The sequence below is a fragment of the Alexandromys fortis genome, unplaced genomic scaffold (genome assembly GCF_014885135.2).
Source record: "Alexandromys fortis isolate MF-2015 unplaced genomic scaffold, M_Fortis_MF-2015_v1.1 scaffold_142, whole genome shotgun sequence".
NCBI lineage: Eukaryota > Metazoa > Chordata > Mammalia > Rodentia > Cricetidae > Alexandromys > Alexandromys fortis.
This window is the reverse complement of record NW_026068057.1, coordinates 630,991-642,619: the sequence shown is the minus strand read 5'-3', so window position 1 is coordinate 642,619 and position 11,629 is coordinate 630,991.

Sequence of the window (11,629 nt, the reverse complement as noted above, 5' to 3'; positions counted from 1 at the left end):
AATGGCACGGGGTTTTGATCCTACTTCATGTTCTGGCTTGGTGGGAGCCTAGCCAGTTTGGATGTTCACCTTCCTAGACATGGACAGAGTGGGGGAGGACCTTGAATTTTCCACAGGGCAGGGAACCCTGATTGCTCTTTGGACTGGAGAGGGAGGGGGAGAGGAGTGGGGGGACGGGGAGAAGGGTGTGAGGAGGGGGAGGGATATGGGACTCTGGGAGGAGGCGGAAACTTTTTTTTCCCTTTTCTCAATAAAAAAAATTAGAATGGGAGTTTTCTTTCTTGCATTCTTTGTACTTTCTTAAGCATGAAGTGTTGTTATATGCTTAATCTTACAATATTTAACATATGAATTTTAATTATACTCAATCAAATTAGAATTAGAACCTAGTTTGGACACCATTTTCTAAAAGCCACTTATAGGAACTTTCCAGTGACTGATAAAATGATGTAAATTGCTTAAATAAAATACTTTAGATACAAAAAATAGAAAATATTGCCATATGTTGTCACTTTCAAGGTTAAAGTGAAAGTCTTGAAAGAGTACCTCTAGGAGCTTTTGTGGTTTATTTCTGCTTACTTCAAATTAAGAAAATTGGTTATAGACTCTTAACCTTACAACATGTTCACACCCTGATTATTTTATATTCATTTGCCTATGTCTAAACATAGTATTGAATCAAAAGTAATTAAACCCAAAAGATAACATCATCTTATGCAAAGTATGAGGTTGCTGCTTATGCAGCTCAGTGATAATATCGAAGATGATTATAGCTGACTCACTTCTACTCGGCCACTCTACTGCATAAGGGAGTCTCTCCTTGATTCAAGAAGGTATATACATAAGAAGTCACAGCCATGTCCCAAAGCAGTAATGCTGTAGTAAAGGAAACCTCTTCACGTATCTTTCAATTGAAACTCATTATTTCAAGAATAGATTTCAGTACAACAGAACTCAGAACCAACATTATTTAGAGGTTTATAACTACCGTGGGAAACAAAGACGTATAAGTAGAGAAAATAAGCTCTTGAGGTAAAACATATCAGATATACTCATTCAGACCCGGTCCAGCTGTATTTGGTGAGCTCCCATTAGAACAGCCACGCTGCCTCCGCTGGTAGAGCAACCCCTCGCAGTCCTGACTTCCTTGCTTGTCTTCTCCCTTCTTCTGCCCTTCAACTGGACCTTGGGAGGTCAGTCCATTGCTCTGATGATGGTCTCTGTCTCTATCTCCATCCGTCATCAGTCAGAGATTCTATGGTGATATTCGAGAATCATCAGTGTGATAGTGGGGCAAGGACAGTTCAGGCACCCTCCCCTCTACTGCCCAAGGACCTACCTGGGGACATCCCCATGGATACCTGGGATCCCCTCTAGAGCGAAGTCTCTTGCCAACCCTAAAATGGCCTGGACAGGGTCTGAACGAGCATGTGATCAAACCGGACTCTATGACTCTGGTGTCCATATGGAAGAAAAAAAGCAGATAATGGGTTTCTGTAAACAGAAAGAATAGACTCATACCTTTGAGTTCTAGAAAAATTATAGAATTTGGTTATAATCGTGTATATTTTTCTGCTGTCCAGAGAACCATGTTTGGTTTGGACAGTAAAACCTTTGGCCCAATGAGAAACACCTTTCAGTTTATATTTATATGACCACTAGAATAAATCAAAAGTCTTGAGCTTGTGATCCAAACAGTAAGTAGTCATTGCTCCATCAGCTTATTAGAACTGTATCATAGAGGGGGAAGAAATCAGAAACATTTTCCATATTTTAACTTATATTTACATCTTAAGTCATTTCTTTTAGACCCACAAAGCTTATGAACTTTTGTATCCTCAGATCTAAAACAATTTTTTAAGAGACCTAGTGACTTTAGAATGAGCTAGGAAGCTAGCTATAGCTTTGTGGAAGGATCTGGATAACTTTTGCTGCTAAACTGACCTTACAACTGCCTTAACCATCAATACCATCAGAGATCTCAGAGGATATATAAAATATATCTGAGTACAGACCAAGTAAATTCTGAATCTATTAAAAATGATGGAAACCAAAGTCCATATACAGATAGTCTTACCCAGGTCTCCATAGCATTGGAGACAGAATTGGAACAGCAGTCTTACAGCCTTAGCCAGGCCCATAAAGCATTTTTTCCCTGTGGAAGAGGGACATGGAAAAGACTGACCTTATTTTGTGTAGGCAAACATGGTACAATCAATTCTCCAGTGTGCTGCTGTTCATTCACAGTCTGCACTGGGTTCTGGGAGTAGGTGTTGTACTGTGGCACCTCACCCAGTGGTAAGCATCATCATAAAACAGGGGGAGACATCATGGTGTTCCATAAACTTCTTTGGAGACCTTAGAATACTGCTAGGATCTTGGAATCTCTGTCTAATATAATAAGCTTTTAATCATTATTTTAAATGCCATATTATGCAGATCTCTGAAGTATGAGGGGCTGCCTAGGTATATCTGATTAGACAAACTTTGTTTCTAGTTGCTCACTTTAAGTTTGACTGTGAAAACATATACATGAAACTAAATAAGGTTTATTCTTCTAACTAATTATATGAGTACTTTAAAAATGACTAACTTGTATTTCCTAATAGTCTATAATAAGTTAGCAGCTTTGACAAGACTAGAACTCCACACTCAGTAATTATTTTGAATTAAAGCTAATAAATAAACTTAGTCATTTTCAGGGTAAAAACAGAACAAGTTTACATCTAGTTGTTAATACTGTCTACTGCAAGGAAAAGGAAAAGGTCCCAGGGTGAAAAGAGAACAGGAGGGAATCTAAGAGCTAGCATTGCCCTAGAGCAGACTGAGACTCAGTTCTACTTTCCTGCTGGTCTATGGAATCCATTTAGGCAGTTATATAAGAAGCTGCCCTGGGAAAACTGCCCTGGACCCTTACATTTTTCCCACTTCACTAGTACCATTAATAGGAATCAATCATAGGTTCTGACTGTCCAGGGGCTCAAGGTGGTGATACTGGGACCTCAATACCATCACCTGAACAGTATTGCCCTGTTCTCGAATGAAAGCCAGCAGTTCATAAGAAGAAACAAGATAATTAGGGGCCTGTTAGAGCTGAAATAAAGGTGGTTAACCAAAGAGACCAGCTGAAAAAGATTTCGTACTATCCAGCTTTTGTGTGAGCATTCTGTTCTTTATTATTAACAAGGCCATTGAATCTCTAATTAGCCCAGAGTGACTGACATAGAAACAATCTTCTTTCCCCAGAAGAGGAAGTCCAAAGCTCTTAGTATCAATACAAAAAAAAATTATGACTCAATTTATTCAAATAGCTTAAACCCAACAAAGTTAGCAAAGACAAGGAGGCTAAACATACATTTTTAAGCCTGAATAGACCTTTAACAAGGAAATACATTTCGAAACAATTAGTATTTTTAATGCTTTGACCTTTTGATATAGTTTTCCATGTTACAGTTATCTCCCATTACAATTTTTTGCAAAAATTTCCCATTATCAAAGTCAAAAACGTTGTGAATTGAGTCCTTCCCATATTGTCAGCATCAGTCTAATTCAGTACAAAAACACAACAACACACAGACACACCGGACAATGAACATGACAATGGAGCCGAACCAAACCAAAGGCGACAGCCTCAAGCTGTTTTCTGGGTCTACAGGACCGAGACATCAGGAGCATCCCTCATGCCTATCAAGGTCTACGATAGGTGGGAGAGCCATCCCTAAAGTCACTAGAGTGAGAAAGCTGGTCCTGTCTCTCACTAGCTGCAGCACTAGGCAGAATGGTTCCTACACCTCCACTAGGCAACACAGTAGAATAATGTAGGTGATGGGAGAGCTGACCCCAGCAACATGAAAACAAGAGAATATGCCTCTGTCCTTGTTGCTTACTACATAAGGTAAGCTACTGGAGAGCTCACCCTGGCATTGAGGATGAAGCAGAGCTGGCATTCTGAACAACCCAGCAACCTACCATTCAGACACAAAACCAGATCTATGAGTTGGCCCATCCCATCATTCATCCCATTTTTATCTGTTGGACCACCTGATGGGACTGGTCCTGCAGACACAAAGTTGCAGGATCTGTGTGAAACAGGGCAATAACAGGATATCGGAGAGGCACCCCAGGAAAGGCACAGTATTGATGATGTAGCAAAAAAAAAACAAACAAACAAAAAAAAAAACAGAGACTTCAGAATAAACCAACTACTCAATGCAATGATTACTTGCAAATAACAATATATAAGCTGAAGGACTAAAGCTTCCACAGTGAGATTTTTTTCTTTTCTTTCTCTTTTCTTATGAATTGTATCAACCTCCTGGGAGGAGTGAGAGGTAGGATTGCAAGGGTAGAGGGCAAATGGGAAGGGACTGAGAGGTGAGTGGGATTGAAATGCATGATGTGAAATTCATGAAGAGCCAACAAAAACTTAAATAAAAAAAAATTCATTGTCAGTTCTGGCTGAGATTAGGACAGAATTTCAGCATTGTCATCTATATATAATATACATCACAACAGGTTTCTCAGTATTGATGGTTACAAAATCAAAGTATTGGTCAATTCTGACTGTAAAGGTATTTGAGTCACAATGTGCTGACAATGTCTTAAGGCAAATGAATTTCTTGAAGATCCCGATATGTAACAACTTTTTATCATAACATCAAGTTATGGGAACAACTGTGCTTTTTAAAAGAATAGTTGTAGGCTTCTCTTAGATCTGTTTTGAGATGATTTATGTAAGCAGTGTATTTTTTTAAAGCAAGCCTGTTAATAATATGTATTCTAAGAAATAAGACCTTTAATTATTGCAGGTGTCCCCCATAATAAATATGAAGTTTCATACTAGTCACTTTTCCCTAAGATGGTAGTGCTCCTTTCCCTTCAGTACCCCCATCCCAACGATTGGTATATATTGTCAAGAAAATATATGTTAGGATTACACAAGTGTTAACTAAAGGTAACATGTGAAGCAGAAAATTTTTGATCACAATATCTTATATAAGCTATTTTTCCTTCTAAGACTTGACAGAAAATAAGGCAGAAATGCATGAGTGTTCAGGGGCTTTAGCAAGGTTACATTTTACTGTGAGAATTAATTATATTTCACATAACAATTTAAGTTGCTAGGAGGTATAAGTTGACCTTTGCCTGTTTCTTGAGCTTGTTTTTTCTTAATCTCTAGACTTTTGAAAATGCAGTTAGAAACATTAATTTATTCCTTCAGTCTTACCTTATGTAAAATTAGAATTTATGTTACTAAAAATGATGTGTACCAGTAAATTAATTTTTTAGTTTTCTCATTAACACCTATACAATATGTTTTTACATAATCTTAATCAAAATCATATTTACTATATTTTTTTGCTTTGGCATCCCTAGTAATCAATATCCAGTTTAATATTTCAGGGAATGATATTTTACACCAACATTATGTGTGTATGTGTGCACAGACATGCATGTAGTTAATGGCCATAAGGCTTCTGATATATTATTTATTCATTTTGATATACATCATCTTTGGTAAAATATCTATTTGACAAGAAATTTAAGTCTTTGAAGAAAGAAATTGAGGAGGATACCAGAAAATGGAAGGATCTCCCTTGCTCTTGGATTGGGAGGATCAACATAGTAAAAATGGCAATTCTACCAAAGGCAATTTATAGATTCAATGCAATCCCCATCAAGGTCCCATCAAAATTCTTCACAGATCTTGAGAGGACAATAATCAACTTTATATGGAAAAACAAAAAACCCAGGATTGCCAAAACAATCTTATACAATAAAGGAACTTCGGGAGGCATTACCATCCCTGACTTCAAACTCTATTACAGAGCTTCAGTATTGAAAACAGCTTGGTATTGGCATAAAAACAGAGAAGTTGACCAATGGAATCGTATAGAAGATCCAGATTTTAACCCACAAACCTATGAACACCTCATTTTCGATAAAGGAGCTAAAAGTATACAATGGAAGAAAGAAAGCATCTTCAACAAATGGTGCTGGCACAACTGGATGTCAACCTGTAGAAGAATGAAAATAGACCCATATCTATCACCATGCACAAAACTCAAGTCCAAATGGATCAAAGACCTCAATATCAGTCTGAACACACTGAACCTGATAGAAGAGAAAGTGTTAAGTACTCTACAACATATGGGCACAGGAGATCACTTCCTACATATGTCCCCAGCAGCACAGACATTAAGGACAACATTGAATAAATGGGACCTCCTGAAACTGAGAAGCTTCTGTAAAGCAAAGGACACTGTCACTAAGGCAAAAAGGCAACCCACTGACTGGGAGAAGATCTTCACCAACCCTGCAACAGACAAAGGTCTGATCTCCAAACTATATAAAGAACTCAAGAAACTAGACTTTAAAATGCTAATTAACCCAATTAAAAAAATGGGGCACTGAACTGAACAGAGAATTCTCAACAGAAGAAATTCAAATGGCCAAAAGACACTTAAGATCATGCTCAACCTTCTTGGCGATCAGGGAAATGCAAATTAAAACAACTTTGAGATACCATCTTACACCTGTCAGAATGGCTAAAATCAAAAACACCAATGATAGCCTTTGCTGGAGAGGTTGTGGAGTAAGGGGCACACTCATCCGTTACTGGTGGGAATGCAAACTTGTGCAACCACTTTGGAAATCAGTGTGGCGATTCTTTGAAGACCTTAGCAGTATTTTCCAGACATGACGTCTTTTTTTTATTTATGCTTTCTTTGGGTATTTTAGTTTTACATGTTAGGTTACACAGCATTAAATATTTTGGTTAATACATCTGGACCCTAGTCAGAGTCCTGGACAGTCCCCAAAGCCAAGGCAGATATAGCAGTTGGGGGTTGGAAGGCTGAGAACTGTCTAAGAATACATGAAAATAGAGTTAAGACAAGATGGTATTATTTTAGTCATTTTAGTTTAATATTATCCATGAAGGATTTTGTACTTATTTTGACATTTCCTATTGTGCTTCCATCCCTCCCTTGAGAATGTAGGTGTTTACCCTGTCATACAATATGCTGGAAATCTGCAATTTATGTTTGTTTTATGATTGTCTGTTGGAAGACATTATTTTCTAGTGTAGGTCACAGCCTTCCAATGGCCTGTCAACTTATCTCAGTAGCTCAGAAACATGGGGCTCCCTCCCTCCAGCAGAACTTCCTGCATCTACTTGCCCTTATCTGGAAAATGTCCCTCGGCCGAGAAGATTAAACTTATCTGAAAGATGTCTCTAAACTAGATGCCTGATTCATCTTTGGGTTGAATTTTGGCACAGATTCCTGCTAGATTTGTGCTAGGAATTCTGCTATAGGACCCTACTGCTACGTACTAAAACTTGTGATAAGAATGTGTCACTTAATGCAAATTAGGGTGTGCCTATAGTCTCCATATCCTATATATTCCTATACTCTGGAATAAAGTTGGGATAATTCACCAAAGTTGGTCCTCTGGAGAGTTGACTGCATTCTTAACTCCTGAGACATGTACAAAAGATTTCTATTGCTTCTATTGCCTCTTGTCCTCTCAACCTTGTGGCCAACACACTGGGAAGAAAAGGGGAACCCCCAAAAATATCTCATGCAAGCATGAGATCCCAGGTAAGAGATTGCTTTGAACCTCAGAAAAGACTGTAGTTTTGAATGATAGTAGAAATGTTAAAGACTATGAACCTTTTAAACTGCATTTTGGCTCATAAGATAATTTTAAGTTCAAGAGATCCAGAAGTAGAATGTTGTGGTGTAAATGTAAAATAGTCTCATTGGCTCATGTAGTTGAGCACATGGCCTCAAGCTGTTTCAGAAAGTGGTGACAACTTTAGGATGTAGACTTTCAGCGGATGGAGTGGTTTACTAGGAATGAAATGAGTCTTGTGCTTTTATAGGCTGGTTCAATGTTGATTGCAGGTGTAAGGAGTGGGGCAAAAACAAAAAAAAAAAAAAACTACCTCTTAGAATAGTTTAAGACAAGTGATCCCAAAATTGAATTTTCCACATCTCCCCTTGTGTCTTTCATCTGTCTGTAGTTTATGGTCAGTCTGTTGTGTGTATCTTATCAGGCTGTTTCTTTTGCTTGACCATAACAAAGTACTTTTGTCTCACTTTTTGAACAGTATAGAAGATACTGTATGGGAAAAAATAAAGAATACTTTTTTTTTACAGAAGAATAATTTAATTGAGTTTTACAAAGGGAAGAGGTTATTTTACAGACCCCAACTTATCTAGAATAGCACTCAAAATTGCAAACAGATGTTATTAAATTATATCCAAATGTTGTTTTCAACATTTGTGATGGATAGTTATTTTGTCTAAGGATAAGCTTGCTTCCAATTCTTGGCTATTTTCAGAATAGATTACATCTCACACACACACAGACAGACAGACAGACACACACACACACACACACACCTATGTAATGAGTATGGAAATGTACATAGTTATTCATTTAGCTCAGGTTAGAAAAGCTAGAGCAAATGAAAGGCATTGTGGAGGCTATTAAACTGTTTTCATTCGCACACACTCCATTTCCTCTCTGACTTGTGCTTCTTGAATGAACAAAAATGCAGCAGCATCCTGCTGCCCTGCTTACCAGAGCTACAAATGTGTCCTCTCATGGTGGTTTTGTACTTTGTACCTGGTAATATGAAATATGAAAACTGGCTAATACAAATAGCATTTTAGATCAAAAGAATAAAAACCATTTAAATTTATTCCAATATGGTCAGCATTCTCCTATTTATTGTGTCACATAAAGTTTATTATTACATGATAATTTGGTTCATAGGAATGTTGGACAATGGAAAAAAATTATCATAATATAGCCTATACAGTATTTGGGACACATTTATTTACCGTTATTCAGACCTTGGATAAAGTTCAAATTTAATTGGATTTTCTGTGTTTGCTTTGACTATGTCTATATGACCCTGCTTGAGATCTTTCAATGCCTTTCCTTCTCATACCAAATAAAAAGAAAAATAAAAATCAATCTTAAACACAGAAAATGCCTGGCCTTGTCCTATACTAGCTTTGATTAATTTCCAAAAGTGTTATATCTTTGTTTTTCAAAGTTTCCCTAGAGACCTTGCTTCATCTAGAAGGTACCGATTTCACATCTACCCAGAATCTCACGATTTCCACCTTTGCTTTCTTTTGGTGTTCATTCAGTTATGTCACCTACTTGCTAATGTGATCCAACATAACAATCTTTCATGGATTTTCTTCCTTTGCCATACTTGTCACCACCTTTTATAACCTTCTTTTTTTTAATGCTGTCTTCCCCTACCTGCAAATCATTTTTAAACACTATGAAGTCAGACTTTTTATAGTACAATGCTTTGAACCAAAGTAGCAAATAAGAAAGTCTTAATAAATTTTTGTAGTTATAATTAATTAAAAAAGTACTTTATATCTCAGAAGGTAACACAACTGTTTATTCTATACAATATAGTTCTCTAATATGCTATCTTCCTAAGAATTTTAAATACAACCTGGGTGGATTTATCAAAGTGTTTTGCCAGCAGTTCTCAATCTGTGGGTCAGAAACTCTTTTAGGGGACCTTTCACAAAGATCGCCCAAGGCCAATGGAAAACACAGATATTCATATTATGATTCATAACAGTATCAAAATTGCAGTTATGAAGAAGAAACAAAAATTATTTTAACTTTTAGGGTCTCCACAACATGAGGAATTGTATTAAAGGATTACAGTAAGCAAAAGAACCACTGATTTAATTGCTCATATCACTCTAAATCATATATACCTTACAGTTCAATAATTTCTTTATAAATATCTTTATATCCAAATACTAACCTCAGCCTTAATCAGAGATATGATATTGGATCTGATAGCATTTGGGAAAATGCAAACTGTGAACAGAATATACCTTAGGAATAGTGTGTGTATGCGTGTGTTAAAGAGCAAATTCAATAATAGAAAATAAAGCTACGTAATCTTAAACTTGTATTCTAAATAATTCACATATTTATAAGAAATTAATGCAAACACTTACTATGATGTGGTAACTCCATGACTTTACTTTGGAATCTTAAAGCAAAGAGTAATGATAAGTAATTGAGTCCTGAATGTTATTAAGCAACAGCCTAGGCGCTGCTTTTCTATATCATTTTAAGGAGAAGAATGAAGATAATTAAAAAGTAACCCAAAGTAGTCTTTTGCACTGTAAATTTTCCTAGGATTTCTGTCCTCTATATTTGGCTAATAACATCCCTTGGTAAACTCCTTACTAGGGTAAAACATTGAAGTCAGAGACTTGTAACTGAAAATCAGCTCTTAATATTCCTGCTAACAAGTAACTGGAGCAAGAAAAATATTTTCATTGTATTAAGAGTGTCCAGGTTATCTTATTTTTTATATATTGCACATTGATTGAATTTTGTATGATGACTTTTATTTAAGATTCTTCTGTCTCCACTATCTCTCATGTTCTCCTCACCCCTCCCCTTCTCCTCTCCTCTTCCCCTTCCTCCTTCATTTCTCCCTCCACCCTCATGCAAAATTCAAGGTGTTATTGTTTTTTTTTGTTGCTGAGTAGTACTCTAATGTATAAATGTGCCACATTTTCTTTATCAATTCTTAGGTTGAGGTTTATCTAGGTTGTTATGTTCTGGCTATTACAAATAATACTGCTATGAACATAGTTGAACAAATGCCTTTGTTGTATGATTGAACATCTTTTTGGTATATGCCCAAGAGTGGTATTGCTGGATCCTGAGGTAGGTTGATTCACAATTTTCTGAGAAACTGCCACAAGAAAAGAAGTATCTTGATTGAGGGAGCGATTATAGAGTTATCCGACACCTGGTTCTAGAGAAAATCCCAAGATTCCACAAGGATGACCCCAGCTAAGTCCCTAAACAATAGAGGAGAGGGAGCCCGATTTTGACTTGCCCTGTAGTCAGGCTGATGAATATCTTAAGTATCACCATAGAACCTTCATCCAGCAACTGATGGAAACAGAGGCAGAGACCCAAAAGTCCAGTTGAAGAGTGGGAAGAATGAGAATATGAACAAAGAGGTCAAGACCATGAGAAGTTCACCCACTACAACAGTCTACCAGAGCTAATGGGAGTTCACCAACTCCAACCGAACTGGGAAGGAACAAGCATAGGACCAAACCAGTCCCTCTGAATGTGATTGACAGTTGCATGGCTGGGGAAGACTAAGGGGCCACTGGCATTGGCACCAGGATTTATCTCTATTGCATGTATTGGCTCATTGGATGGATACTTTGCTCAGCCTAGATTTAATAGGGAGGACCTTTGACCTTCCCCAAAGCAATGTGCCTTACCCTCTCTGATGCTTGGATGGAGCTGGGGTGGAAGGGTGTGTGGAGGGAATGGGAGGAGGGGAGGGAGTGAACTTGGATTGATATGTATAATGAAAAATGATTTTTTTCTTTTTAAAAATTTTTAAAGTGGTTGCACAAGTTTGCATTCCCACCAGCAATGGATGAGTGTACCCCTTTCTCCACAACCTCTCCAGCAAAGGCTATCATTGGTGTTTTTGATTTTAGACGTTCTGACAGGTGTAAGATGGTATCTTAAAGTTGTCTTGATTTGCATTTCCCTGATCGCTGGATCCCTGATCATCCATTGCTGGTGT